The sequence below is a fragment of the Coenobita brevimanus genome, chromosome 22 (assembly GCF_032717465.1).
Source record: "Coenobita brevimanus isolate Jiangsu-jjx chromosome 22, ASM3271746v2, whole genome shotgun sequence".
NCBI lineage: Eukaryota > Metazoa > Arthropoda > Malacostraca > Decapoda > Coenobitidae > Coenobita > Coenobita brevimanus.
The window spans coordinates 37,385,634-37,402,914 of NC_136975.1; positions in this window are offsets into that span (position 1 = coordinate 37,385,634).

Below are 17,281 nucleotides of genomic sequence, written 5' to 3' on the forward strand. Positions count from 1 at the left end.
GAAGGACATAGCACAGATGACAGGGCAGGGCAAAGCAGGAGATAGCACAGGTGATGGAAGGGCACAACAGGGCATGACATAGCACAAATGACAAGGCAGGTCATAGCAAGGCAAGACAAGCAGGATACAGCAAGAGATGGAAGGGCAAGACAAGCAGGATACAGCAAGAGATGGAAGGGCAGGACACACACAGGAAAAATAGCAGATACTATGGAAGGGCAGGACACCCTAGGCAAGAACAGCAGGACACAGGGTAAGAATAGCAAGGAGGGGAGGACAGGCCAAGGATGGCAGGGCACAGCAAGAGTGCAGATGACAGTGCATGGGTGTAGGGCAGGACAGGGGTGGCAGGGCACAAAGCAGGACATAGCACAGATGATGGAAGGGCACAACACGGCAGGTCATGGCAAGGCAAGACAAGCAGGATACAGCAAGAGATGGAAGGGCAGGACACACAAAGGAAAAAATAGCAGATATGGAAGGGCAGGACAGGCCACGGATGGCAGGGCACAGCAAGAATGCAGATGACAGTGCATGGGTGTAGGGCAGGGGAGGGAATAGCAAGGGTGTAGGGGAGGGCATGGCTGCATATTGCAAGGGTGTAGGGGAGGGCATGGCTGCATATTGCAAGGGTGTAGGGGAGGGCATGGCTGCATATTGCAAGGGTGTAGGGGAGGGCATGGCTGCATATTGCAAGGGTGTAGGGGAGGGCATGGCTGCATATTGCAAGGGTGTAGGGGAGGGCATGGCTGCATATTGCAAGGGTGTAGGGGAGGGCATGGCTGCATATTGCAAGGGTGTAGGGGAGGGCATGGCTGCATATTGCAAGGGTGCAGGGCAGGTAAGTGATGGCAGGACAGGGGTGGAAGGACAGGACATGGTTGACAGAACAGGGATGGAAGGACAGGACAAGGATGACAGGAATAGCAAGGGACACCTGGTAGGGCATAGCAAGGGTGGGGGTGGTAGGGTGGGTTGCAGGGTGGTAAGGTTAGGAAGAGGAAGAAAGAGGGGAGGAAGAGGAAAGAAGAAAAGGGAGAGAAGAACGAGGAGAAGAGGAGGCCTAATACAATAAGAGGAGAAGAGGAGGCCTAATACAATAAGAGGAGGAGAGGAAGCTTAATACAAAAAGGGGAGGAGGAGGAAGGAAGAAAAGAATGAGGAGGAGGAAGGAAGAAAAGAATGAGGAGGAGGAAGGAAGGAAAGAATGAGGAGGAGGAAGGAAGGAAAGAATGAGGAGGAAGAGGAAGGAAGGAAAGAATGAGGAGGATGAGGAAGGAAGAAAAGAATGAGGCGGAGGAGGAAGGAAGAAAAGAATGAGGAGGAAGAGGAAGGAAGAAAAGAATGAGGAGGAAGAGGAAGGAAGAAAAGAATGAGGAGGAAGAGGAAGGAAGAAAAGAATGAGGAGGAGGAGGAGGAGGAAGGAAGAAGAGGAAAAGAACAACAAGGAGGAGAAGAGGAAGCCTAATACAATACTTAACTATATGAAGTACTAAAACACACAGAGAATAAACACTCAACTTTGTTTTCCTTTGTAATATTAATGCCAGCAAGGGGTATCATTAGTTTATGCTTCAAAAACTGCTTGTGGGTCAAATAATAATAATAATAATAATAATAATTTACTGGCAAACCCCTATCAGTAATTCCTCATTTAAGATACTTTCACTAAGCACAGTCTCTCTCTTAATGTCACTCAAAAATACACTTTTCACAAACTTCTTAATTAATCTCAAAGGTGTGCTGTGAAAGATCAATGTTAATTCATCTAAAAATATAATTTTTTAAAATTTAACACAAATAAATATTGCTAGTTAGTTCTGTCTTGCATATGATCCTTAAATGCTGGAAAAAAAAGAGTCCCTCTTGCTGGGACCCGACCCTAACTTCATGCAATCAGCAATTTACGGGAATATATATCAATTATCAAATGAGGAATTACTTACTGCTGGCATTATACACAAACAAAACTCACAATTTACACATATTCTGTTTTTAACTGTGTGAAAAATGTGCCACTAGATCTCAGATGATGTGTTTATATATACAGTATTTCAAAGCTATGCATATATATACTGAGGTGTACATGATGGGCCTGTAGAAACAGTTCAGTATTTTTATATCATTTGTATCGTACCATTCATGAAGGCTCCAACATGCATTCATTGGCCACAGTCACCTAATGGTGGCTGTCTATGCTGCTCAATCTCTGGCAGCCACCCTATGACCTTGTCTCGTATTTTTTTTCCAGTCTGCCTCACAACCCTACCCCCGAAATTCACACTTCTCACCTTACGCACCCAATTGTTATAAAATTGCGGTGCAGGGCAGACACCTTCAGGTGGTGGCACTGATATAACCAGGCCGTGTCCAGTGAAAAGGGCTAGATGCTCACTCACTGACCATTTAAGCCCCTGGAATCCTGACTACCTCACATATTTCTCCCTACATAAGTGCTTCAAAATTATCAACTCCAGGACTTTCCTATTCCAGACCAACACCACTACAATACCAGTTGGTGTTCTCAGTGCCAAAAATCCCTCGTGGCTAAACACACAGACACAGGACAACACGGGGACTCTCAATGCAGAAAAACACGAACACATAAACCACCACCACAACACAACAAGACCTCCACACAGAGTTATAAGGCTGCCTCCTCCCCCCAACCTCACTACGTACCTCTTCATAATAACTAATCCCATGAAACAGTGAAATTTTTAGTACTGAGACAGGAATGAGTCTCCTTGATTACTAGTTCAACTGACCCTCCAGTCTGGCCCCACTTTGTCAGAGGAACATAAAAGCAATACGGCCATTCAAACCACCAAGGAAGTTGTACTAGACCTATTACTTGACCACTGCCCCAAATTAGAAAGTTACCTAAATCCAAATAAAATTTTTATTTTTCCTTTTTTTCTTATTTCCTTTTTTTTTCTTTTAATAATTTATCCTGTACATACTGCCTACCTAGCCACTACAGCCATTCAAAGCCTATAACACTGCACGCCAGCACTAAATTTCACAAGATATAGTCAATATTTTTTTTCTCGCCCCTAAAACGGCCCCCATTCAGAAGGAACTGTGCTGTGAAAATACATGGAATTTCACAGTACAGGTCATCGGCTCTGACCACCTGCACTTGTCGCAGTCCGCCGATGGCTGTGGCCATCAACCTCTTATTTTTTTTTTTTTCCAGTACTTTATTATTTCAGAGTGTACACAGCTTTTTTTTTTATAAATAAATAATATATATACAGTACTTTATTTTTATTATTTCACACTGTACCTAGCTACCTATACACACAAGGCCACTACAGACATCCACAAATCTGCAGCCAAACAGGACCCTTCAAAAACCATCACCAGACACCCACCCTTCACAAACAACCCTACCCAGAGAAACACGAATACACCTACTCTCTCTCACCCTCTCTTTACTCTAACTTTGTCTAAAAATGCCTTGTGCTCTCTCTCATGGATCTATCTATCTATCTATTGCCAGACGCCTTAATCCCGTACGGGATGGCCACAAACGTATCGCCTCTCTCATGGATGCTGGGTTGTAAGCATAGTATATAAACACTAAAATACGATGCTGGTTATGAAGAAGAGCTATGGAAGGCATGTAATAAAAACTTGCATTACAAAAAGTACTTTAAAAAAATCTATAAGCCAAGAAACTGTTTACAATGCTGGGTGGTAACCATATAATCAAACCATATGTTCTCCCCATGTGTCAACAAGTGGGTTGGTGAAGGGTTAGTGCCCTTCCCCATAAATAAGAGTCAAATGGCCCCCCCTTACGGGATTATGGCAGCTGGCAGTAGGCAGACAGAGAGATAGACATTCTCATCCTATACCCAACACTAAAATTCACAAGGATACATATTTTCTTTCCTACCCCCTTAAAACGGCCCCCATTCCAACAGAACCATACTGTGAAAAACATATGGAATTTCACAGTACAGGTCACCGGCTCCGTCCACCTGCAATACCTGTAGCCGAAGTGCAGATCCGCCAGTGGCTGTGGCCGTCATCCACTTATTTTTTTTTCTTTTCTAACTTTATTTCTACTACTTCAGACGGTACATAGCAACTACCTAGATATACATGGCCACTACAGCCAAACAGAAGCCTTCAAAAACCATCATGAGACACAACCACATCCAGAAAAACACAACCTATACTCTCACTCTCTTTTTACTCTAACTTGATCTAAAAATGCCCTGTGCTCTCTCTCATGGATGCTGTATTGTAAGAATACAGTATATAAGCACTAAAATATGATGCTGGTTTTGAAGAACAGCTATGGAAAGCATGTAATAAGAATTTACATCAAAGAGTACTTACAACCTATTCTCATCCTATACCCAACACCATTTTTCAGAAGGATACATATTTTTTCCTACCCCCTTAAAACGGCCCCCATTCCAAAGGAACTGTGCTGTGAAAAGCATATGGAATTTCACAGTACAGGTCACTGGCTCCGACCATCTGCAATAGCGGTGACCAAAGTGCAGTCCAGTAGCCCAAGTGCAGTCCGCCAAGTGGCTGTGGCCGTCATCCACTTTTTTTTTTTCTTTCTTTTCTAACTTTATTTCTACTATTTCAGACGGTACATAGCTACTACCTAGATATACAACAGAAACCTTCAAAAACCATCACCAGACACCCACCCTTCAGACTCAACCATACCCAGAGAAACACAACTCTAACTTGGTCTAAAAATGGCTTATGCGCTCTCATGAATGCTGAGTTATAAGAATACAGTAAACATGCATTAAAATATGATGCCTGTCACAATGAAAAGCTATGGAGTGAATGCAGGTCTAATGTTTTGTTTCTGCCAGTGGGACACGTAAAAAAAAAAAAAAAAACTACCAAAACATGAAAATTTGTGCCAAGTTTGAGTGAAATAAGTATACCCAGACTTCAACACAATCATCATCTTTCTCTACTTCAATGCCAACACAATACACAACTCACACACAAATGCACTATGCACACAGTGTAATGCTTCCTGCCACACCACACCACACAGTGTAAGGCCTCCCCCCCTCACCACAACACACTACTACAAACACTCACCACATGTACCACAGTGTAAGCCTCCTCCCACACACCACACCACACTACCACAACAGACAATCCTTCAACATATACCTTTGGGGCTGCCAGGGTTTCTGTAGTCAGTCAAGTGGGATTACAAGCCAAGATTTACTAATACAAAGCAAATATTCTTCAAAACAGCATAATTTTGATATAATAGGTTTATCATCCACTGACAAAGGAATTCAATTTATCATGAGAATTAATTTGCTGGAAGGGAAGGTTATGACGGCCAATACAGGTGATAGGAGGGTCAGAGGCATGTAATGATTTTAGCACTACAACAACAGGGTCTCTCTATCTCTCATGACAGAAATATTTGAGGTGGGAGCAAAGAACAAAGAATAAACAAGCATTAAGGGGGCCAACTATCAGTACCATGCCTAGTGAAGTGGACTAATCATCATCATCATCATCTTCGTAACCAATTATTTTTCAATCATCATAACCATTTTTTTTTTCTTTTTCAAGCAGTCAATCCTATCCTGTTTATTTTTTTTTTTTAACACATGGATAAAATGCATAGGGCCCATAAAGCAAAGAGGAAACCCAAGAGAGAGTGAAACTAACTGCAAGCCCAATGAAATGGCTCATACACTCATTCACTTACCATTCAAATCCTAGTATCTTACACACACACACACAAAACCATGGGGACATCACACATCCTTGCTCTCTCTAATCATAAACCACGACAACCCAACCCAACAGACATCAACACCATCACAAACACCCAAACGATACACAGACCAAGAAAACGCAACAATGAAGGAGAAATATCAACAGCATAGCCTAAGAATCAGCATAACGACAGTAATTCTAAAAACGTATCAACCATTGGCTGTGATGTTGGAGACCTTGCAACTTTATACAACATCGTCTGCCATCATCCAATCCTATGTCACCCCATAAGGAGCGTAGGAAGCAAGGGCTAGGCATACTGCACAAAATTATCTGCTCAACACATAATACTGCTGATTTCTGAGATGCCCTGGGTTGAAAGACGATAGAGACCTGACAGGCAAATTGGTTCTTGCTCATGCTTAGGAAAATATGGCAAATGACTGTGTGATAGGAAGAGATATATCAAAACAGTTTAGTCTATGGGGACCCTAGGATCTCTCCCTATCTATCTATCACTCTATCTATAGCCTGACACCCTAATCCATATAGTTATAAAATTTCAAACACGTGGCACATTTTCCCACGTATCGATAAGAGTATAACATATTCCAATTCAACATATAACTATAGTCAGTTTATTTCCATCTGACAAAACAAGGCAACTTTTATCACTTCAGTACTAAATCATTGAAGTATTAAATTCAGTATGCCTTAGTGATGGGGTACGGATGAGTGTCCTTGGTTACTAGTCAAATTAACTCTCCAGTCTGACTACACTTGGCCATAAAGCTAACGGTTATGAATCTCTGTCAGGTGAAGCAAACTGACCATAGAATAAATCAACAGAAATAAAGACACCAAAAAAACACTCCCACATCAATATATAAAACATAGTCAGGCACAGGAAAAAAAATATAAAAAACATAAACCATATTAACGATGTTTGCATATATGCAGGGAAAAATCTCGTTAATCTCTGACCTAAATGAAGGGAATCAACTGCTATGTTTAATGAGGGGAATAAACTCAGAAGGATTGTTATTCTTGGATATAAATGAAGGGAAATGACTCAAGTTGCTCATCAACCTTTGACATAAATGGTCGTTAACTAAGGATGCTTGTTAGTTTTAAAATCTCAGTGCTATTTAGGACAATACATTTTTCTTTTTAATGCAGAGAAGCAGAAACTGAAGAGTGCAAGAAATAATACACAAAAGACAGCCAAATGCAAGATATCTTACATCTGAAATTCCTGCACACATTGCATTTACAAGACTGGAGGTCACAGGCAGAGGGAAATAGAGATTGAGAAAAATAAATTCAAGTTGACCTGTTGCCAATTACAATAAACCAAAGAAGGACAAGAGTACATTTTTTTTTTCAGCATATTTTTTCCTGTGGCTGACTGTGCAGTACATCACAATGACATGGTAATAAGAAAAATGCAAATATAACAAGAAAATGGGTATAACAATTGGCGTACAAATACAATAGCCAACATCAACAGTTCAGGAGGGATAATATATACAAAACACCTTTTTTATTTTTGGGTAAACAAGCACTATGGCTTTTTTGCAGAGTCCTTTTATTTGCCACAGTTATTTACGATCTTTTGGGCTGATAATACCTGCTGTTGTGGTGGTCCCTGGCTCATTTTAATTACTAAGAATCAGAGTCAATGCTGGAGAACCTAAATACTCGAATTTAATCAAAGAAAAGAGGCAATAGGAGCTCCAAGAATTTAATAAAAGAAAAGAGGCAATAGAAGCTCCAAAATTCTTACAACCAAGATTATCCTCTAATATTCTTCAGACGTGTGTGTGCATCTTTCAGGAGTTTACTCTGGAAAATGACACGCATATATCCTTAGCAAAGTTTCATAGCTCATTTAGCCACATCTCATTCAAGAAGGTAGATGATCAGCACACACAGATAAGCTACAACCAACTGACACTGTTTTACTTAGGCAGCAAATACTGTACTGGCAAAAATGCTGAAATTGATGCTATGTTGGTTCAGAGAAGTGGTTTGATTACAGCACTACTACACAGGCATATCCAAACACCTGCCACTGTCCTACTTAGCCAGGAATACAGGACCACAGCAACAGCAGCTCACAATTTACTAAACCAAAATACAGGGCTGCCCATATATATCTGGTGTTGTCGGCTCAGTCTGCGGGTATGGGGGAAGCACGTATTTTGACAACTTAATTATGCTCCGTTTAACTGGGTATTAAATTACCATCATTCCTTTGTAAATGCTAGTTGAAACATGACTAATATGGTGCTAGTCATGAAGAAGTGCTATGGAAAGGATGTTGGGCCACAGTGCTATCTTATTCTGCCAGTGACGTGAGGGAAATAAATCTGCATAAGGACAAAAATCTTGTCACTTTGTGTCATGTTTGTGTCATACCTTGTGCCATGCTTTTGTGTGTCATGTCTGTGTGTGTCGTGTTTCTGCATGTCATGTCTCAGTGGCTGTTCAATTTGTATATGGATGGAGCTATACGAGAGGTAATAGGAAGGAATGTGAATATATTGGTATCTAGTGAGGGAGGCTAAGATGTGGAAACTTCCTGAGCTGTTGCTTGCTGATGATACTGTATTGTGATGAATGTGAACTGCAAGGCTTGGTGCATGAGTCTGAGGATGTAAGAAACAGAATCCTAAAGAGAATATACGTATGGGTAAAGTTATGGTCTTGAGGGAAATCACAGCATACAGAGTGAGACTGGATGGTGAGGAAATAGATAATGAAGGTGCATCCAAGTACTTTAGAGTGATGAATGAGGATGGAAGGATGTGCTTGAATGGTACAGCAGGGTAGAAAGGTTGCTGGATCACCGAAAGCTGTGATAAGACGTTGAGAAATGGGGCTTAGATCCTGTTGGAAGGGCACAAGAGTGAGAGCAGTGGAAATGACCTGAGGAATGTGTGGAGTTTTATGGACAGACAGATATACAAATGAGGAAGTGGAAAAGTGCTGTGGTGCTATTAGGAGAAATACTTTGAGATAGTTTGGCCATGTAGAGGATGGGGAATGAGAGAATGACTAGACGGTATGTGTAGGAGAAATACTTTGAGATAGTTTGGCCATATAGAGGATGGGGAATGAGAGAATGACTAGACGGTATGTGTATGATGTGAAGAGGAGGAGAGACCATGGCAGAGACGGAAGACTAGAGTGGAGCGATACAAGGGAGGGAGGTGTGAGTTGGAGAGAGGGCAGTCAAATAGCAGATAACAGAATGACATGGAGTTAATTTGTTTGTGGCCTCCCCTTATGCGATTGAGATGTCTGGCAATAGATAAAAGTCAGTGGAGGGTAAAAATCTCTTCTTACCAAAATGAGTGAACTTTAAGCAATTACTGAAGAAAATGCAAGAGGAGATATCAAATTACTTGATAAAAAAATGCAACCAATGGATGCAAACAAGCAATCACTATCAAGTAAGAAAGGGTTATGGAAAACAGAAAATGATGCAGGGTAGTGATGGTAAAGCCGACTGAGCCTCCACCATATCAATCATCAAATAATCAAAATCAATATAATAATCATCATTCATTATTATTAAAATCATCACTGCAATCGTCATCATCATCATCATCCCAGCCTCTTCTTCCCACCTAAGGATGGGGTAAGGTATGGTTCAAAATGCAACAACAAAACACATGGGATCAGACATGTTATATATGAACCACCCTGTATTTTTTAGCATCTGTGGCACATAACCAGGACTTAACTGCATCTGTTTGTGATGTACAGGCATGTGCAAAAGTATGCCAACAATACTCTGCCAGCACTAACTTGTATTTCATATTTACCACTCTTCCCCAAATGACTAGAGGGTAACATTCCCTCTGTTGCCTGTTTTCCTGATGACTGGAACAGACACCTTCATATGGCAATGATCATATACTGAATGTCAGATTAAAATAACAGCATTCAGTTCCTTTACTATCCCCATACAGGAGAATGGTGGACTAGGAAAGAATAGTAACGTTGATGTGCAGTCCTTACCACATAAAATATTTCAAACAACACCTTCCAGTCCTACAGCTGGCAGAGAAGTGTCTACATACTTTGCTCATGCCCAGGACAGGATTTATGCAAAACATTTCATAGCCAATGGTTGTGTACGGCTGGCCAGTTGTCTATAACCTTAGTCGCTTTACTCGAATCTGGCGAAGATGTCTTCTTTCAGAGCTGACGGCAGCAGGTAAAGAAACTGGTTGTTTGACACGATTACTAATCAAAGTGGACATCTCGTGACTATCATGAGTGACAAGCCAAGTGGCTTCTGGCTACCCAGGATATAAGTTACTACACTTGGTGGCAATATACAACTAGACAGTCACGAGGTGGTGTAAAGAGTTACGGCGCTCCAGCTGGATGTGGCAATATCTGGTATTAAATTAGTCAGTAGCTAGTCCCAGGTCTCTTCACAAAATGGGGAAACAAAAAATTGGTGAATGACTGGGTGGCTGTGAATGTGAGGTCCAGCATCTGATAGATGTGAACAAAGTGTGCAACGTCTGGCTTGCAATATCCACTTAAGAACGTATGCCCAATCCTTGAGGCATTGCCTAGGCCGTAAAAAATAAACAAAAAAACTGGCCATCAAACACAACCCCCTCATAGAGCATTCCGCCCCCTTACTGTACGGCCACAACGTGGTTATTGCAAGCAAGGCCTGAGTGCATGTTTACCTATATAATCATCCACCTGTGTGCCATTTATCCTTCCAACATATGCAATGATGGACTCCTTCTCACTGTCCGACAGCCCCCATTACCCATGTCAAAACGGATATATATCATGGCACACAATGGTGGGTTGTGTGTGCTGTAAAAGTATTGACCCAACCCCCCAGGCATCCCCAATCCCCCAAAACCCCACTAGTAGCAAAGGGACTTGGGGCTACACTACACGACAGTATTATGGCAACTAATTTGGCACAAAATTTTTAAAGCTTATTTTTAAGAAGCAGACTTTTTGTTCATTTACTGCCGGCGTAAAACTTTAATCTCCTTGGTCTGACATGGCGCATATTTTTACATCCATACTTAGCGTTCTAACTTCCAGCATAAAACTTTAATAATATATACATTACTCTGCTGCCTTATGTATTATGGTAGTTATTCCCACACCATACTTGTTACTAATCTTACTCAACCTTGTAGCAAGCTTTTATAAGTATGTCCAATTTCCATGTGATGTTAAGAATACAGTAATCGCTTTTCCTGCCACACACGCTTTCATGGAACAATAAGGTTAACTGCATACAAAGGGGAATCGACAGGGTCACGGTTTGTAAACAATGAGCATACAACTAGACAGTCACGTGGTGGTGTAAGGAGTTACGGCGCTCCAGCTGGACGTGGCACTATATGGTATTACATCAGTCAGTAGCTAGTCCCAGGTCTCTTGCAAAACAGAGGAAACAAAACATTGGTGACTGGGTGGCTGTGAATGTGAGGTCCAGTATCTGATAGATGTGAACAAAGTGTGCAACGTCTGGCTAGCAATATCCACTTAAGAACGTATGCCCAATCCTTGAGGCGTTGCCTAGGCCGTAAAAAATAAACAAAAAAACTGGCCATCAAACACAACCCCCTCATAGAGCATTCTGCCCCCTTACTGTACGGCCACAACGTGGTTATTGCAAGCAAGGCCTGAGTGCATGTTTACCTATATAATCATCCACCTGTGTGCCACTTATCCTTCCAACATATGCAATGATGGACTCCTTCTCACTGTCCGACAGCCCCCATTACCCATGTCAAAACGGATATATATCATGGCACACAATGGTGGGTTGTGTGTGCTGTAAAAGTATTGACCCAACCCCCCAGACATCCCCAATCCCCCAAAACCCCACTAGTAGCAAAGGGACTTGGGGCCACGCTACACGACAGTATTATGGCAACTAATTCGGCGCACAATTTTTAAAGTTTATCTTTATGATGCAGACTTTTTGTTCATTTACTGCCGGCGCAAAACTTTGATCTCCTCAGTCTGACTTGGCACTAATTTTTTTTAAAAGCATACCGGTACTTAGAGTTCCAACTTCCACACAGGGGAATCGACGGGCCGAGGTTCGTAAACAATGAGTAACGCCAGAACTGCAGGGTCGGTTGGTGTGGGTGATTTAAACGGACAACATAGCAACAATATACACAAGCAGCAAACAACTGGCCAAACCACAGGCTATAAAAAAATCTGTCCACTGTGCATCAATTACAATACAAACATCAACATAATACTCAAGCAATAATCATATGCATAATTCACTTGGGTGTCTTCTAGGTGGCTCAGGAGGCTTGCTAAGAAATCACGTTAGGAAATCACCCCAGCCACAAAGAAGACAAGCCACTTTGACTGAACTAACACCAGACACTGTTCAACTGAGAGAAACACTACTAGCAGTCAAAGGCATAAAAAATAACATGAGGAACCTTTCCATCACAAAATTCTTGCAGTATACCGGGTATCTACCTAGCTAACATTTACCGCAATATATCTACTATCTATGTGTATCTGTGTAATGTTTACCTATGTGTACTTTGTCTATCAGCTTGAAATATTGCTGAGCTGAGGCAACACCTTAGCAAGGAGACAAGCTAATCATGAAGTGCAGGGGAAAGGTTTCAAAACTATCTGCTACTGGTAAACCTGGGGAATTTACTTACTGTACTCTTGTTACTCTACCCAGGCATAAAATCAGCATCTTAGCAATAGTTTATCAAGCAGAATGCTAGTCATGAAGAAGTGCAGTGGGATGGATGAAGACATGTAGTACTGTGTTATTCTACCACAGAGATATATGAAAAAAGCAGGTGAATGGACAAATCCCAGGCCACGTTACGGTGCAAGAAGTATGATAATTGAGCACAGACGAATATAAATAAGTTAAAAATCCATCCAATCAGCCATCATCCAATCCCACGTCGCCCCACAGAGGAGCATAGGAACCCGGGGCTAGGCAAGTTCGTCCTGACATTTAAGATGAAAATAAGTTAAAAATAAAGCTCATTATTATCCTTAGACCCCCAATGCATCACTCTCAGTTGAATAAAACCATCTGGTGTTAGTTGGAATAAAGACAGTTGCTCTCCCACTTACGAACAAGAGCTAAGAAGAATTGCTGTTGAGATTAAACACTTATTGGCTTGAGATTTCATTCGGCTGTGTGGTTGCCAGCCTGATAGTGCCAGGGATTGACTCCTGGCACTGCATCATCCTAGCTTATCATCAATCATCGTCGTCGTTGATTGGCCAGTAAAATCAGCACCTAGACTAAGTTAACTGGCCTTCTATAGCCTAGTGGTGGAATGATCTAGTTATGGAGCCTAGCACTAGCTATTCTATCATCAATCATCGTCGTCGTCATCAATAGGCAAGTAAAATCAGTACCTAGACTAAGTTAACTGGTCTTGTATACCCTAGTGGTGGAAGATCTAGTTATGAAGCCCAGCACTGCCACTGATCATAATTAAAATCATCATTAGGCATTATCATCATCATTCCTGACTCCTCTTCCCACCCAATGATGGGGTCAGTTCTCTATTAAAATATCGTAAGTAGGGGAGCAACTGTTATACTCTGTCCATTTCAACTTGGCTTAAAAATGATCTGGAAAGGATGCAGAGCCACAGTATTGCTAGCCTTGTCTTACTTTGCTTCTGGCCGATGAAATTAAGCTGCCAAGGACAAAACTCTCCGCCAAGTCAAGGTGGACCAACCAAAAATTTTCTAACTCACATTTCAGACGGGTGGTTGTAGCTGTAGTTGTAGTAGAAGGAACTGAGATGTAGAAAGGTTTTCAGGATCAACGGCGCTGGGAACCTCTTTATCTATCAGAGGTATTTCCCGAGTTTTGGGGCCACTAAGTATTTTTCAACATTCACCACACAATCTTGTATCGCCCTATAAGCAGCGAAGGAGCCCAGGGCTGGGCAAGTTGGTCCCGACATTCAAGATGAGAGTGACAAGCCACACTCATCCCCGAGTGGCATTACGTTAACGATAAACCCCAACCACCCTTGGGTATAAACACTGCATGATGAGAAAAATTGAGCCAGCACTGCCGGCTCCAGCAGGCAGCACCACCAGGATCAACGCCAGCAGGCAGCACCAACAGGATCAACGCCAGCACGGCAGCACCACCAGGATCAACGCCAGCACGGCAGCACCACCAGGATCAACGCCAGCACGGCAGCACCACCAGGATCAACGCCAGCACGACAGCACCACCAGGATCAACGCCAGCACGGCAGCACCACCAGGATCAACGCCAGCACAGCAACACCACCAGGATCAACGCCAGCACCACCAGGATCAACGCCAGCACGGCAGCACCACCAGGATCAACGGCAGCACCAACAGGATCAATGCCAGCACGGCAGCACCACCAGGATCAATGCCAGCACGGCAGCACCACCAGGATCAACGCCAGCACGGCTGCACCACCAGGATCAATGCCAGCACGGCAGCACCAACTCAACAATCACAGGAACAGCAGCCTGAGTAACACAGACGGACCCTGAAAATAAGGCAAGGTTTTAGGAGATAATCTCAAGTGTGTTCAAACTTAATCCTTTTGTCTGTGGAGTTCAATATGGATCTTAACCCCTAGTGTATTGGTGCTGGATAGGGGGGGAGGGCTGCCTGACTACATTTACACTTCTCAATGCCACACCTATCCCTCAAGAGGAGAATGATGGACTACAGAAGGGTAACTCAGCCTGCAGTCCACTGGGATAATGTTCTGCTGTGCCTGGGGTTGAACTACTACTAGTACACACGACCTAAGATGAACAAATCCATTGTACATCATCTGTCTAGCTCAATTCCTTGGTTATAGTCCCTCAAGTACTTCCTTATTCCCAGCAGAACAAGAAATTCCGACGGCTCTGCATTATTTACCGAACTCTTCATGACTGGCTTTATTCCTGTGTTAATCTTTTGTTACAACTCAGCACTGAATAAGGACAGATGGCAGTTTAAACAGATAGATAGTGGGAAACTGGGTAGTAGATAGATTCCTTCACAATGATGGCCGTCTCCTAATATAAATGAAAGAGTCTGGTGGTAGCAAGTATATTATGACAAGAGCAGAAGGCCCCATACTACAGGTCCCTTTGGGAAAATTAAAAAAGGTCACAATAGGACGCTTACCAGAGAGTGGAGGCAGATGGTTGGTATTACCGTGACTGGGCAGCTGGTTGGTATTAATTTGGCAGCTGGTTGTGGTTTTCTTCTCCCCTTTCTCCGTCTCTGTTGGCAGGTTCCACAGCTGGGTCAATTAACACACCTGAAAAAATAGTACACATTAGTCCTTTCCTTCCAAACCTTGATTTACAAAAGTATCTGGTTAGCAGCAAGAACAATATAACCTGGGAATAGTAAGGTTTAATTAAATGGCAGTAAGAATTTGCGAATCCTGTAGTAATAATAATAATAATAGTGATAACAACAATAATAATAATAATAATCGTTTCATTTTTAAAGGCTCCAACATGCTTGCATGAGTCAGCCTTGGTCACCTAATGGCGGCTCTCCATGCTGCACGATCTATTGCAGCCTCCCTGTTCAGTTCCTTAACCCTGAGGTCACACTTACTGACCTCGTCCCATGTCTTTCTCGGTCTACCCCTCATAACCCCACCCCCAATATTAACATTTCTCACCATCCTCACCCAATTATCATCCCCCATCCTCTCCACATGCCCAAACCATCTCAATTTACCTCTGCTCATCACAACACCAATACATTCCAGTCCCATCCTACCTCTCAACACTTCCATCATAAACCCAGCCCCCTCAGACCTTGCACACAGGGACACACTACACATCCACCTAATCATTGTCATTTCTGTACGTCTAAGCCTGCGAATATCCTCCTCCTTTACTGCTCAGGTCTCACTACCATACAGCATGACACTCCTAACACATGCTGCATACAAAGACCTCTTAGCATGTAGGGAGAGTCCTCTCAATGTCATGAGAGGAAAGAGCTCCCTGAACTTCTTCCAACCACTTCTCACCCTAGCCACAGAACTAGCTCCAGCCCCACCTCCAGCACACAACATGTTTCCCAAATAATAAAACTTCCACACACTCAAGAGATTCACCAGCAAGATCAATCCTTTCTCGCCTGACAATCTCCATCTGCTCTCCCCGACACGCCATACACATAAAATCAGCAGTATCTCACAGTATACCTCTGACAGCACTACATCTCTTGCACCCCCATTTATCACAAACACCGCACAAGATGGAATTATTTCCCACGCCCTCGTGTCAAACTGCACATGGCCACTCTCCCTCGTCTTTGACAGTACCGCCACCAACCCTAGATATCATCAATTTTGTTTTATCTGCAGTTACCCTAAGCCCTTGTGCCCCATACCATCCCTCCACTTCCTAAATCTTTCCTCTGCTTCCCTTTCATTCTCTGCAATCAACATCAAATCATCGGCATGCAACATCTCCCACAGGAATCTGCTTTCGAAGTCATGTGAGAGGGCTTTAAGTACCATGATAAACAACATAGGACTCAAAACTGACCCCTGATGCACACCAACGTTCACGGAAAACTCATCACTCAAATCTCCATTCACTCTTACCTGGGTGCTACCTGGGTGCGTGCACCCATATACATAGCCATAACCACCCTAACCAGCCCCTCCTAGTCAAGCCTTCTCATTGCCCACTTCACCACCTCTCTAGGGACTGTCAAAGGCCTTTTCCAAATCAACAAAAACAAAATACAGATCCCTTTTCTTACCAACATATTTTTCCTGAAGCTGTTAACAATGAATATGGCATCAGTGGTCCCCCTACCTGGCATAAACCCAAAATGCATCTCATCAACATTCACTCTCTCTCTAATCATACCTTCTAAGACTCTCTCCATTACCTTCATTATCTGATCTAAAAGCTTTATACCTCTATAATTTCCTATTTCCAGGTCATCACCCTTCCCTTTATACACATTTACAATTACACTCTTCAGCCAATCATCTGGGACAACACCATCCATCCATCATCCAATCCTACATTGCCCCATCAGGAGCATAGGAGCCCGGGGCTAGGCAGTTGGTCTCGACATTTAAGATGAGAGTGACCAGCCTCACTTATCCCTGAGTGGCATTCACTCATAAATAATCATATTTGTCAGGTCAGTGACTCACCGCACCCCTATATCTCCTGAGGCCTTCAACATTTCGGCAGTCAACCCAGACACACCTGCTGCCTTACCCACCTTCATCCTGCCTATTGCCTCACTCACAGTAGCAGCATCAATCAAAGGCCAAGGGCCAAACACTGGATCTGCTGGCTCCAAACCTTCCCTGTCCCAGTCAAACTCCTCATTCAACAACCGGTTATAATGCTCTCTCCATGCATCTTTAATATCCCCACTGTTCACCACTACCCTTCCTTCATCATTCTTCACACACTACTCACCTATAATATCCCGATTATCCCTCTTCATCTGATCACTTCATCACCTTAAATATCATTTTTTTCCTTTC